Source organism: Cyprinus carpio, chromosome A3, assembly GCF_018340385.1.
Source record: "Cyprinus carpio isolate SPL01 chromosome A3, ASM1834038v1, whole genome shotgun sequence".
NCBI classification, from domain to species: domain Eukaryota; kingdom Metazoa; phylum Chordata; class Actinopteri; order Cypriniformes; family Cyprinidae; genus Cyprinus; species Cyprinus carpio.
Genome location: NC_056574.1, coordinates 14,184,150 through 14,198,081, shown reverse-complemented (window position 1 = coordinate 14,198,081; position 13,932 = coordinate 14,184,150).

Here is a 13,932-nt window from a genome sequence, read left to right as displayed (position 1 = left end):
AATTAAGTATGTGTAGATTATATTACATTTTAAAATACTCATAATCATACTTTATTGATTGCATGATTACATATTTTTCACATGGTCACATGACATGCAAGTAAACATAATATTCCATATTTTTATCAAGTGTTTTATTTTGATTGTTGAAATTTTAAAAATATTTATTTTAATTGTACATTTTTATTATTTAATTATTTAGCTTTTTTTTTTTTTACTCACAAACCCCAGTTTTTGGGAAACTTTGACAGAATATAATGTTTAATGCACTTTATGTTGTTAATAACAACGAATGGAAAATATTTTCTTTCTCTTTGTATTTGTATATCAATATGGTACAAGATTATCTCATTTGATAACAAGTTAGGTCAAAAGTATTCTAAAAGTAATCAAAAAGTACTCTGATTTTATTACCTGAAATGTGTATTGGATTACATTACTAACTACAATTTTTGTCATCTACCCAGCACTGTAGACTAGACTAGTGATGACAATTAATGCCTAACAACCTCTGTAGTCCCATTTAGCCACCATTCAGCAACCGTTTTTTTGTCCAAGTAAAAGCTTTTAAAAAATCACTGGGTGGTATTACTGATGCATTTTATGTTGTATAATAAACATGAAATTATCTTGAGCTTGTATGAACCACAGAACCAAAAGCCCATCCAAAAAAACACTGACTTCAAGATGACGGAACTGGAAGTGCTAAAATGCTAACTCATTTCTGAGTTTTGGCCTACAAAAATGCGCATGTACAAAAAAAAAAAAATCAATAAATAAAAAAAATAAAATAAAATAAAAAAAAATCCCTGCAGCATTCTATTGTGTTACACACAGCCAGAGCCACCTAAAAAATGAAAGCCCCACTTATTGACAGCCATTAATGGGAGCTACGACAGCTGTTAGCACTAAAATTACTCTGGGCTTCATGAGAGATGGGGCGGGTCAGAAGAGGTCATCATGGGAGACCCCTGTGGGAAGCACTTCCTGCATACATTGGACAGAATTGTCCCCAAATGTGGAGAGCTTGCATGTCGTTCCCTCATCCCAGGGTGTTGGCTTCATATGGTACAAGCATTGATGATAATCACTTCTTGCTCTTAGAACAGAATGAGAGGGATGAATAAAGAGTATCATTTTCCTTCATTATTTGTGAAAAAATACTTCATTCTTTGTGTATGACGCACAGGGAAGGCCATTCTCATTGTCTGAATCTATCAAATATCTCAGCAGAATGCAACTGTGAGGAACACCACTTTCTTCAAATATGCACAGACATTTTAACAAAGGCTATTTTTGTGGCATATTTTACAGTCAGATAGCAAAGCACACTGTCTGCTTGCACAGTGACAGGACTAAATAGTAAATTTTCAGAGTCGACTCTGATTCCTGACTCCCACCGTAGGAGAACGGACTCCATTTACTTTCAGGGTCAGCAATAAGAATAGTTACAAGGTTGCAGACATATTAATCACTAAATGTAGGCTATTCTTGTTTTCAGACACAAAGCCTTAAACATTAAAATAACACTTTTAGCATGGCTTCCCATATTAGTCCAATTTAGAGATGACATTACCTTGAAATTATGAGTATCACCTTTGTTTCCTAGTTGTTGCTAATATATAATTTTAAAGAGGGAATATTCACAAGAAACAGCCTTCAAATATTATTTAGAGCTAAATAAATGAGAGAGAATGTATTCTTTGAATTAATATAATGGCCAGCATTGTCACGTCTTATCTTAGCTCAAAAAAACTGCTTGGACAGGAGAGTACTCAAAGATACTCAAAATAATAACTAAATACATAGAATGATTTCAGACACAGCAAATGTTTTGAAAACACGAGTATTCTTGATCCAAATGTCACAACTGGATCTTGTGATGAAATGCCGGACTTCCGATCATTCGCTCCACTTAGACTCCACCCCATTCTTACAATCGACTGCAAGCTCACATTCAGACCCGCCTCGATCCAATTAACAACCGATGAATTGAATCAAGTCCTGACTCTAGCCAGTTCAGCAGAATGAGGATCTCAATCAACTGAGCAATTTTTATCCTGTTGAGTCTGAATGAAGACACTATGTCATCTAATTGAAAAAATGCAAAGATTGGGACACTGGGACTTCACATTCTTATTTTTCTTGTTCCGATAATCCATTTTACTCAGATGCGTCATACCATATGTTGAATATGATATGATGTTAGTTCTGTTTCACCATGACTTTAACCGTCATGCCACATTTCTCTTACTGTGGAAGTGGAGTCCCTCCTATTTTTATCTGCCTTTGCATCTTAGGAGACGGAACATGTGACTCACTGTTTGTGAACAACAAGATGATCCAGATCTTGAGAATGAACAGGAATTTCATTTAAGCTTTTAATCCAGCTGTTTACCAGCAAATATGCAAGGACAGTTCACGACAAAGCTAGTTTCTTGAAACTTACAGTAATATTTCAACAAAACATATCAGATCGCAGCATACAAAGCAAAGGGGGAAAAAACGAGCGTGGTTTACTGATCCTGAGCATCACAAAACTAGCGGTTGACTCCACACACACACACACACACACACACACACACACACACACACACACACTTGGTACATAGCCATATAATGTGTTGAAATGGGGTTGATTTGAATTCCAGGTAGGCCCCTTGCCAGCCAGCTTCCACAAAACTCTCATAAACTTATGGATTAAAACACGTTCCAACACATTAGGAGAACACTGACAGTGAAGAAGAGCACATTTTTTAGTTCCAGTTTGAACTGCACACTATTCTGGCTAGACTGTGACTGGATTAACAAAAGTTTGTTAAACTGCCACTTTAGAAATACTTTTGAGAAATGGAAACAAAGCATGCACATATGATGACTGAAAACATCATAAACCTGAAGAGAACCACACAGCTGTACAATTTACAGGCATACCCCCACATACTGGGTGGATTTCTTTCACACCAGTGGATGCTAGTCATATTAAGAATACCATAAGCCACTTGCAAGCGTGATGTTTGTTCAGTCCAGTGGAGATTCAACTGGGAGGCTTCTGCTTATTCTTACACACAGTTTCGTATATGGCCAGTTTTCCAAAAAAGAGGGTTTACTCCATTCCCCTTTCAGACTGAATGAAACAAAAAGCAACATGCTGCTTGGGAGAATTTGAGCACTACAAAGGATGTATCTATTTATCACTAGCGAGTTCTGTGGATTGCAGAAGGGCAATCAAAAGTTAGCCCTTGTCTTCCTCTTTTGTTGGTTGGGGGTGGGAACAGCGGTGTAACTGGAACCAGAGCCTGTGTTTGTTTGAATTCTTCCATTATGAACTTAACCTTTCAAAACTACCTGGGTTCTCATTATAGCATGCCTGGCTGAAACCTTAGCGTTATTACAAGGTCATTTTGAGCCGGGCTCCTACAAGTCTTTATGTGAATCTACTGAGCTTAATAACAACATGCAGATTCATAATCGCATATGCAGCCCTGCCAAACTGCACACACCAAAGAAAAACACAAAAAAGTGCACATGCATATACAGAACAAAAATAAGTGATTAAGGTGACGGGTAGACTGGTTTCATTGCACTGCTCCCAAAATATTTTGCTAAGATGAATGAACAGATAAGCCCCACACATGAATAAATAGTTGTATGAGCAGATAAGTAACAGTGGTTTCTCTCTGGGCCATACGTGGAGAAAAATGTCATACAGAAAATAAAGAGGAAAAATGTAATGAAAAATTAAATTATAACTTAAGTATCATTATAAACATTGCCATATTTGCAGCTTTGTAAAATGCCTTTACATTTAGTCAATATTTTGTCATGCCATATTCGTTAATTTTAGTACATTTTACTCTGACTGAAATGGGAAATAATAAAAATAAAACTTTTTACAGTAATTATACAATAATAATAATAATACAAAAATAAATCATTTTACAATAAAACATGCAAAATGACAATATCTTGTAACTGCAGCCGACCAAACAGTTTGAAAGAAATATTAATATTTATTATATATAAAAATATATAATACATTTGCATATATATGTATATATGCTTAAATATGCATAAATACCGTTTAAATTATTGCATTGACATTGTTATGGCAACAGTGTATTTGAAACATGAGCTACACTCTTTAAACAGAAGATAACTTTCATGTTCATCTGTGTAATCACTAAAAAAATTTTAAGAAATTAATCATTTTATTCAGCAAGGATGCATTAAATTGATCAAAAGTGACAGTTAAGACATTTACATTGTTACAAAATATTTCTGTAAAATAAATGCTGTTCTTTTGAACTATATATTCATCAAAGAAACCTGAAATAAGTGTATCACAGTATCTATTTTACATTTTAATAACATTTCACAATATTACTGTTTAACTGAATTTACTATTCTACATGCAGCATTGGTGCTCACAAGAAACTTCTTTCAAAAACATTCAGAAAAACCTTACAACCCTAAACTTTTAAATGGTAGTGTGAGTTATGATATGATGTTTGTTATCAATATCTCCAATTAGTCTCCTTTGAATGAGCTAACAACCCCACTTGCAAAGTGCTTGAGTTTACAGTTCAGCTCTTTTAGCTTAAGCAGCTCAATCCTCAACACATGACTGGATTATGTGAAACCAATCAGATGAAATCAGACAGCCCTTCAGCAACCAACATTTCACTGTACATAATTTCACTGACAAGATCAACACCGTGGACCTCAGAGGGGAACATTAAATAATAAAGTATGATATGATCTTTTTAAAGCCGAGCACATGCTTAATGTGTACACACATGTGCTGGTGAAGATGAAACACGTCCCTCAGTGTCCTCATGTAGTCCTTCCATACGCCCCATGGGCCGAAAGAGCAGTGACATCACCCTGCCTCCACCCGTCTCCATTTGCACGACCCTACCCCACCCTGCTTCTCTGACACACACTCACTGATGCTGGAGAATAATTAAGTGGCAATTAAAAACATACTGATGTACACTCTTAAAAATAAAGGTTCTTTATTGGCATCTGTGATTCCATCAGGAACCTATAGTATCCATGGAATCTTCTTTGATGATGAAACGTTCTTTGAGGAACCAAAAATCTTTCTGTGGCATCGCTACCAAAAAAAAAAAAAAAAAAAAAATTGGAACCTTTATTTTTGTCCATACACACAGTTCTGTGCAAAACACACCCATAAACACAGACAGAGGAATGAGAGCCAAAGACACATTGCACAATCAGTTTCATCCAAGTCACATTTTCCTCAAGTGGCTTCACTCAACTTTAGGGTTTCACACCCACATGCTGATCTAATCTTTTCTTTCTTGTTATTCTGTATGAAGGAGGATGAGTGAAATTGAGGTGTTTCAACATCGCCACATTTTTTTCATGGTCAAAAGAAGGTGAACTGCTCTGGGAGGAATTCTGAGTGTCATGTACCCCAGGAACAGCCTCCCCAAGTGAAAATAAATATGCCTTTTTTAACTCTCTACATTTTATTTATCCTAAAAGAGAGGAATGTTTTATGATTGCATGCCTTCATGGAAGTTTGACCAAATTAAGTTGTACGCAGATGAATAGTTTTATGAATTAAATCACATGAGAGCTAGTCAGGAGTCAAGAGTTCACAAAATGTTTGTATTTCAGACAGACAGAGAAAGACTGAGGCATGCGAGTATATACACATACCAGCAAATATTAAAGGGGCCGTATTCTGCTACAAATGCTTTTTTAGTATTATTTTCCGTCGTCAAACCACTTAAAAATGTTACTCAGAGTTTTTGCACAAAAAAATGTCATAGCAATTTAATTTCACACTTTTCACCCTTGTGCCGATCCTTTTTGTTAAACAGCTCGTCCTTCAAGACTCTATGTGAATAGTCACTTTTTTATGATTGGCTAACATCTTAGTATGTGAAATGAACAACAATGCACGGCTTCAGTAAACTTGAAATATATATTTCAGGTAGGACTGCACAATGTCTCTAACCAGGATTGTGATATGGACTAATAACTCTTTTTTAACTCTATTCGCTTTATGGTTACTTTAAGTGGTTTGAGTGTAAAGAATATACTTGAGTGCAAACACTCACAATTTTCAAGTTTTTGCCAAAATTGTTCAACCCTAAAAGGATGGTTCACACTCAAAAAATGCCTTCAGTGTATTTCATTTCATTTTATTTGATTTCAATTTCATTTTAAACACTCTTAAAAGTAAAGGTTTTGCCTCCTTGCGATAGAAGAACCATTATGGGTTGCCCAAAGAATCTTTCAGTGAACAGTTCTTAAAAGAACCATTTGTTTCTTAGCATCTTTTTTTTTTTTTTTTTAGTTCTAAGAACCTTTTAACAATTTAAATAATCTAAAGAAGCTTCATTTTTAAGAGTTTTTTGGTAACTAAATCCCTTACTATGTTTAGGAGTTGGGGTTAGGTTAAAGTCTCAAAAATATGTCAGTATAAAGGTGGTTAAAATCACTTCTGTATTTTGCTTTCAAACATGTGATAATATTCCCTGCATTATTTAACACATGATAACATCTGAGGGCTTGACAGAATCCACTAAACTAAGGACATTTTGATAAAGCAGGATAATTTTTCCCTTGTGTGACTCCCCAAATGCCATCATGATTTCTGAATAATCCAGAACATTCAGTACATTTTTCATGTCCCCTTTGTACAAGTGCACTCACAAACCTGCGCCCATTTGGCAATACGTTGTATCCCAGCTGTGATTTACTCCTGACTCTTTACAGATGCCTTGGTGCAGTGCTGAAGTGAGCTGGTATGAAGCACTCAGGGAAATGTCAAACACGCCAGTATTTTTCCTCCTCTCTCAGCCAGCCCAGCCATGGGAAGACGTCAGCCTGTGGAACAGGACAGACAGAGAGGATGCCAATTATTTTGCAGCAAGGACTTGGACTGATAAAATAAGGATTCTTAAAGACAATCCATCTCATTGTGTGCAATCTTGGAGAGTGGACATAAGAAGATCAAGTCAAAACAGGAAATAGTGAAATGTAATGGAAAAGCTTGTGTTTTGCTCTAAGCTCTGAGCCAGGGCTGATGTTAATGAACCACTGTAAGACCAGCATGCTTATGCACAGAGTGGACACTATGTGCCTTTTAAAGCCATTGAAGGAATGCTCATCGGGTTCAGAGCCCAGCCCTGCCTGCCTCAGGGCCTCTCGCAAGTAATGGGAGTCTGAAATATAAAAACAACTTCTTTTGATATCAAGTAAAAAACCAAGACAGGCCATTTCTGTAAACAGTAGATGCTATTGTAAACGTGTATATGTTGTTTTGCATACTTCATAGTATGCAAACAGTCTATATGCATGAAATACCTGGATGATGTATAACATAAAACTCAATTCTATGTGTTCAACATGGTCTTTTATTTCCAATGTGACAAACGAACCAGAAGTAATATTATCCACAATTTAAAATCTTCTCATTGACTGAAACGGCAATGAATAAATAAACAAATCAATCAATCAGTATACAGTATATACTTCAACAATATCACTGGAAAGATAGCTGTTGTTCCAAATGTCTGCAGCCTCATGCACAGTTGTGAGTGTGATATTGCTTTTATACATGCATTCTAGACACATTAGTGTATTTGTGTTACACCAATGAGAAAAGATCAGAAAAGTGTCCATCAGATGCACACTTCATAATATTGGTGAGTGTAGTAGATCATCCAGGTACTTTTTGCTTACTGTTTTATGCATAGCATTTGGACATCCTACTATATTCATGTACTACATAGTAATTAGGCATATCCAGATGCAGGAAGTTAGTTCCTGAATGAATCAGTGTGTTTGAAAAAATCTGTTGATTGAATGATTAAATGAGTCACTTGTTGCCACCTACTGGTGTAACCGTGTAACCTGCAGAAAAGGTCATTTTAAATTAGAAAAGTCTTAGATCTGTTGTGTAGAATGTTCAATAATGTTTGTGGAAATTTATGCATGCTCTTCAAAAAGACCTGCATTCACACCCTATGGGAAATAAAACAGAGAGGGGTTGAAAAGGAGATGGAAGTCTGCAGGGGTTAGAGTTTAATACACGCCAAAAGCAAGTGACCCCATTTGATCTCCCACTTCCTGGCCAGATCTGACCCCATCATCACCTTGCATGCTTTCTCTATATTAGACTACATACCACAACCCCAGTGCCGAACAAGGCCTGCATTATGTGGCTTTTTGTAAACAGAAAAGCATGTATTGGGTGTTGTCTTTTTATTGGTGGCAACTTGTTCAATTTCATGAGGGAGATTCCACAAAGCATAAAGTACACCACAGAAAATAGTAATAAATTAATGAGTGAGGGAAGGGGTGAAAACGATGGCATAAGAGAGACCGAGAAGTCACCCATGCACATACATTGGGTGTTGATGTGTATTCTCACATAGCTCGATGCATTGCTAAATGCATTTAGTACATAGCGAATAAAGGGCAAAGGGGAAGCATTGAATGGGGCCTATCAGCAATATCTGTGGGAGGAGACAAATATCAATATCCAGAACGTCAAACACATGTGGAAAGCCTGGAAAACATCTGACTGAGGAGTCTGACGTCATATTTAAATTTCGTTCAGGATAACATGAAAGTTATTTTCCAAACTTGAGTGTGCATCAACATACTGCCCCAAAACCTGCTGCTCTGTATGGGATCTGACATCTGAACATGTATGCAACAAAATACAACAAATGTCACAGCTAATACAATGATTGTCTATACTTTTGAAAAAAATATAGCTACATAAAAACCTAACTAAATCTGGACAACTGCAATTTGACCAGTCACAACCAACTGCCCACTAAAACCAGTGTACCGTTCTTTCTAGATTTTGATATTCCAATGCAAACTAGTTATTGACATCCTGAAAATTCAAACAGTTAACCACTAAAGAATCCATAGGCAACAAAGTTTGTGTGGAAAGTCTTTTGTCCTAAGCTTATTTACTTATTGACTTAATATTTTTTAAATGTTTTAACCCCTTCACTTTACAGCTACGTCTTGTTTTCTGAAACGGGACAGTGAGAGGATGGTCATGTTTCCAATAAACATCTATTATTGTGTAGCTACATAATTTTTGTATTGTTTTGAACTGACAATAAGGCTAAAAACTCACCCGTCCACTTGAACGTGCAATGTTGTTGCTCCTTTTTGGTGAACGAGAAGTGACTGCATGGCCTGCTCCCAGTGTGAATGCTGTAATCTGTAAAAACGCATCAATTTTATCAGCATCTAATGTTTTTAAATGCAAAAATGTACTCTGTGTGAATGGCCCATAAGTGAGCATAGAGTAGATGGAATATGCTAGTTTATGCCACTAAATTATGTTTTGTCTGAAAGGCTGCTATAAAAAGTACATTAAATAGCTTTTCATTTTACAGTTGAAGTTTACAGTCCCACTTAAGTGGTAAATGCTTCTCGATTTAGGAGTGAGTATTTGAGCCGACTCCAGTGGGCTGTGATTTATACAGGAAACTGCTTATTACAACAGACAGACACTCTGGAGGAAAGAGAGAAAGAATTACAATGCGAACATAAAAAAAGAAGACATAAAACACGATTACAAGTGGGGAGATGTGAACGCCTTGTCCTTGTCGCTCTGATCCATGCTGATTTTAAAACCCTTAAATGGCACGTCAAACATTCATCTCAAGCAAACTGTTCCTCATCCATGTGTGTGGTCCCATGGGCCCAGGGTCAGAGGTCACTGCCAAACTGCCGTATGTTTACATTTTCCAATCCTTCTCAGACCACAAGTTGGAGTCGTCCATCGCCATGTACTGAAGAGAGGCTTGCACTCTCAGCTAAGAAATACTTTTGGAAAATGCTTGATGGAAAAAGCAGTTCTACTGTTAAATGAGTTTCAAGCACAACTACTGCAGTCGAGTATTCTTTCCATTTGGGTTTTATCATTTTTTTTTTAATAACACTTTCCAAAGGGCTGTAAAATTCAAAGCCCTTTGCTCATAGCAGTTAGATCTGCAAACAAATGAAGGACAAGAACAAAACTGTTTCTGCAGATCTAGATATCGTGGCCTGGCTTCCCTGCTCATTAATGTTGGATAAAACAGGAAAGACATTTATAATGTCACTGTATCAGTAATATTTATGCATCAACAGTTTTTCTCTTCACCAAAGAATTCTGAAAGATTAAATTAAATTAAATTAAATTACATTTTTATCCAAAGCGACTTACAGTGCATTCAGGCTATCAATTTTTACCTATCTGAAGGATCATGTGACACAGAAGACTGGAGCAATGATGCTGAAAATTCAGCTTTACCATTACAGAAAAAAATTATATTTTAAAATATATTACAATAGAAAAGTTATTTTAAATTTCAATAAAATGTCACAATATTTCTGTTTTTACTGTATTTTTGATCAAAGAAATGTAACCTTGGTTGAGCACAAAATACTTTTTTTTTGTTTTTTAAGATTTATTTACCCACCGAAAACTTTTAGTATTGTGACAGCCCTATTTTTAATAGTAACTTTCTGTTTTATAGATATAATCAAAATCTTTCCCAGATTAAAAGATAGTCCCGTCTAACTCAAAGGAGCTAGATGTTTTAACTGCACCACAAACCACAGCATTTACACTTTGTTTGGAAATCAGCTTACAAATGTTGCACTTACTGTACAATCGTTTCTTTACATTTAAGTTGGGTTAGTAGAAAAGTATCTAACATTAAAAAAAAAAAAAAAAAAAATTCACACACAGCACTTGTAATCAGTATGTTTTTGTGATGGACTGGAAAGGAAGATACACCCATCTTATTTGTCCCAACTGTTTTATTGTTTCTGCGGGGAAGCCTCAGACAAGTGTTGTGCATGTATGTGGTCATTATTTGCTGGAGATGACAGGCTGAAAGGACATGCTGTCTGGTTACTGTCAACTCAGCTTTCAAACTAAGTGTCTATGATGTCGCCCATCTATGATCATGACAGAAGGGTGGACCACAGCTGCAGCCCATGGACGGGTTTCCCTCCTGTTCGCTTTCTAGCATTGAGAAATGAATCCTGAGACAAACTAGATAGCAAAGACAAAGAAGGAAACCCCTGCATGTGCTGTGCTTGGAGACACGGGGAAAAATGATGGGAGGGGTCCTACTGGAATCCGAAATGTGTACGTGTGTCTGTCTATAGAGAGACTGAAGTCAAGGGAGAAAAAACGAAGTTGATCGTGCATTCTGTTTGAACCCACCCCCCTTTCTCTCTCTTTCAAATCTCAGCTCTAGCAGGTTGCTTAATGGTTTCCAGATTTCTTCATGCTGGTATCCCAAAGGAAAGGAGGGCTGCCCCCTTCAGCGAGGCTAAATAATGGACACTCATGTTCAAGCTTCTCTGCAAACTGCGCGTTCATCATTAGTTACTGGACAGATCCACTGGTAACCTTCCCATTCAGCCCTACATCTCGTGAGAGCCGCCTTGTGTTCAAAGGGCGGACGTGAGCTCTAGACGTTTTAAACCTCGCAGGTTTGTTTACAGCGTGCCGCGGTCGCGTGACAGGGCTTTAACCGCGCGCGTTCTGGAGACTCCGTCGCTATGGAAACAAAAACGCCAAAATGCGATCACGCAAAAATGACCTTCTCTACTTCTTAAGAAATTGATTTCATTATAATTGCGATTAGTATTATAAACAGTGCGCAATGCATATTTGTTGAGTCAACTATGTGTTGATACGCGACGCATCATTTTACCTTTAAATACGGGACGATTTCGTATTCTAAGGGACTGGTGGCAACCCTAACTTGAAGCCTCGACTCTCACGTTGATAATGCTGCAAATATTTACAAACAGCGACCTCATCTGGTTATGTAGTAGAACAACAGGAAAATACTCAGACTGGACGAGCTATGATTTTTAAGCAAGAACAACACAAGAAGGGCTAATTAATTGTGGGTGATTATATATATATATATATATATATATATATATATATATATATATATATATATATATATATATATACACATACAGGTCCTTCTCAAAAAATTAGCATATTGTGATAAAAGTTCATTATTTTCCATAATGTAACGATAAAAATTAAACTTTCATATATTTTAGATTCATTGCACACCAACTGAAATATTTCAGGTCTTTTATTGTTTTAATACTGATGATTTTGGCATACAGCTCATGAAAACCCAAAATTCCTATCTCAAAAAATTAGCATATCACGAAAAGGTTCTCTAAAGGAGCTATTAACCTAATCATCTGAATCAACTAATTAACTCTAAACACCTGCAAAAGATTCCTGAGGCTTTTAAAAAACTCCCAGCCTGGTTCATTACTCAAAACCGCAATCATGGGTAAGACTGCCGACCTGACTGCTGTCCAGAAGGCCATCATTGACACCCTCAAGCGAGAGGGTAAGACACAGAAAGAAATTTCTGAACGAATAGGCTGTTCCCAGAGTGCTGTATCAAGGCACATCAGTAGGAAGTCTGTGGGAAGGAAAAAGTGTGGCAAAAAACGCTGCACAACGAGAAGAGGCGACCGGACCCTGAGGAAGATTGTGGAGAAGGACCGATTCCAGACCTTGGGGGACCTGCGGAAGCAGTGGACTGAGTCTGGAGTAGAAACATCCAGAGCCACCGTGCACAGGCGTGTGCTTTTGAACCAGAAACAGCGGCAGAAGCGCCTGACCTGGGCTACAGAGAAGCAGCACTGGACTGTTGCTCAGTGGTCCAAAGTACTTTTTTCGGATGAAAGCAAATTTTGCATGTTATTCGGAAATCAAGGTGCCAGAGTCTGGAGAAAGACTGGGGAGAAGGAAATGCCAAAATGCCTGAAGTCCAGTGTCAAGTACCCACAGTCAGTGATGGTCTGGGGTGCCATGTCAGCTGCTGGTGTTGGTCCACTGTGTTTTATCAAGGGCAGGGTCAATGCAGCTAGCTATCAGGAGATTTTGGAGCACTTCTTGCTTTCATCTACTGAAAAGCTTTATGGAGATGAAGATTTCGTTTTTCAGCACGACCTGGCACCTGCTCACAGTGCCAAAACCACTGGTAAATGGTTTACTGACCATGGTATTACTGTGCTCAATTGGCCTGCCAACTCTCCTGACCTAAACCCCATAGAGAATCTGTGGGATATTGTGAAGAGAAAGTTGAGAGACGCAAGACCCAACACTCTGGATGAGCTTAAGGCCGCTATCGAAGCATCCTGGGCCTCCATAACACCTCAGCAGTGCCACAGGCTGATTGCCTCCATGCCACGCCGCATTGAAGCAGTCATTTCTGCAAAAGGATTCCCGACCAAGTATTGAGTGCATAACTGTACATAATTATTTGAAGGTTGACTTTTTTTGTATTAAAAACACTTTTCTTTTATTGGTCGGATGAAATATGCTAATTTTTTGAGATAGGAATTTTGGGTTTTCATGAGCTGTATGCCAAAATCATCAGTATTAAAACAATAAAAGACCTGAAATATTTCAGTTGGTGTGCAATGAATCTAAAATATATGAAAGTTTAATTTTTATCATTACATTATGGAAAATAATGAACTTTTATCACAATATGCTAATTTTTTGAGAAGGACCTGTATATAGGAACTGTGAAATGTATTTTCTTCCGCTTGCAATGTGTCTTGTAATCGGTGTCTGTTTCACAGGAGCATGTGTAATAATAGTTTATGGTTTGTGCAACAATCATGAAAAACTTTGTTTAAACACTTTCTAATTAAGGCCTGTAAAGTTTATTTGGATTTTACAAAATTATCTTTAAAATATAGCATCCTGAAAAGGGGACTTTATTATTATTAATAATATTAAAGAACGTTTATATATTCATTATTTAATCTATTATTTCTAATTGTAACATATTTAAGTGCGTAATAGTTAAATCATAAAACCTATGAATGAATTAACCTAAATGTTAAACAAATGCAAGCTAAATA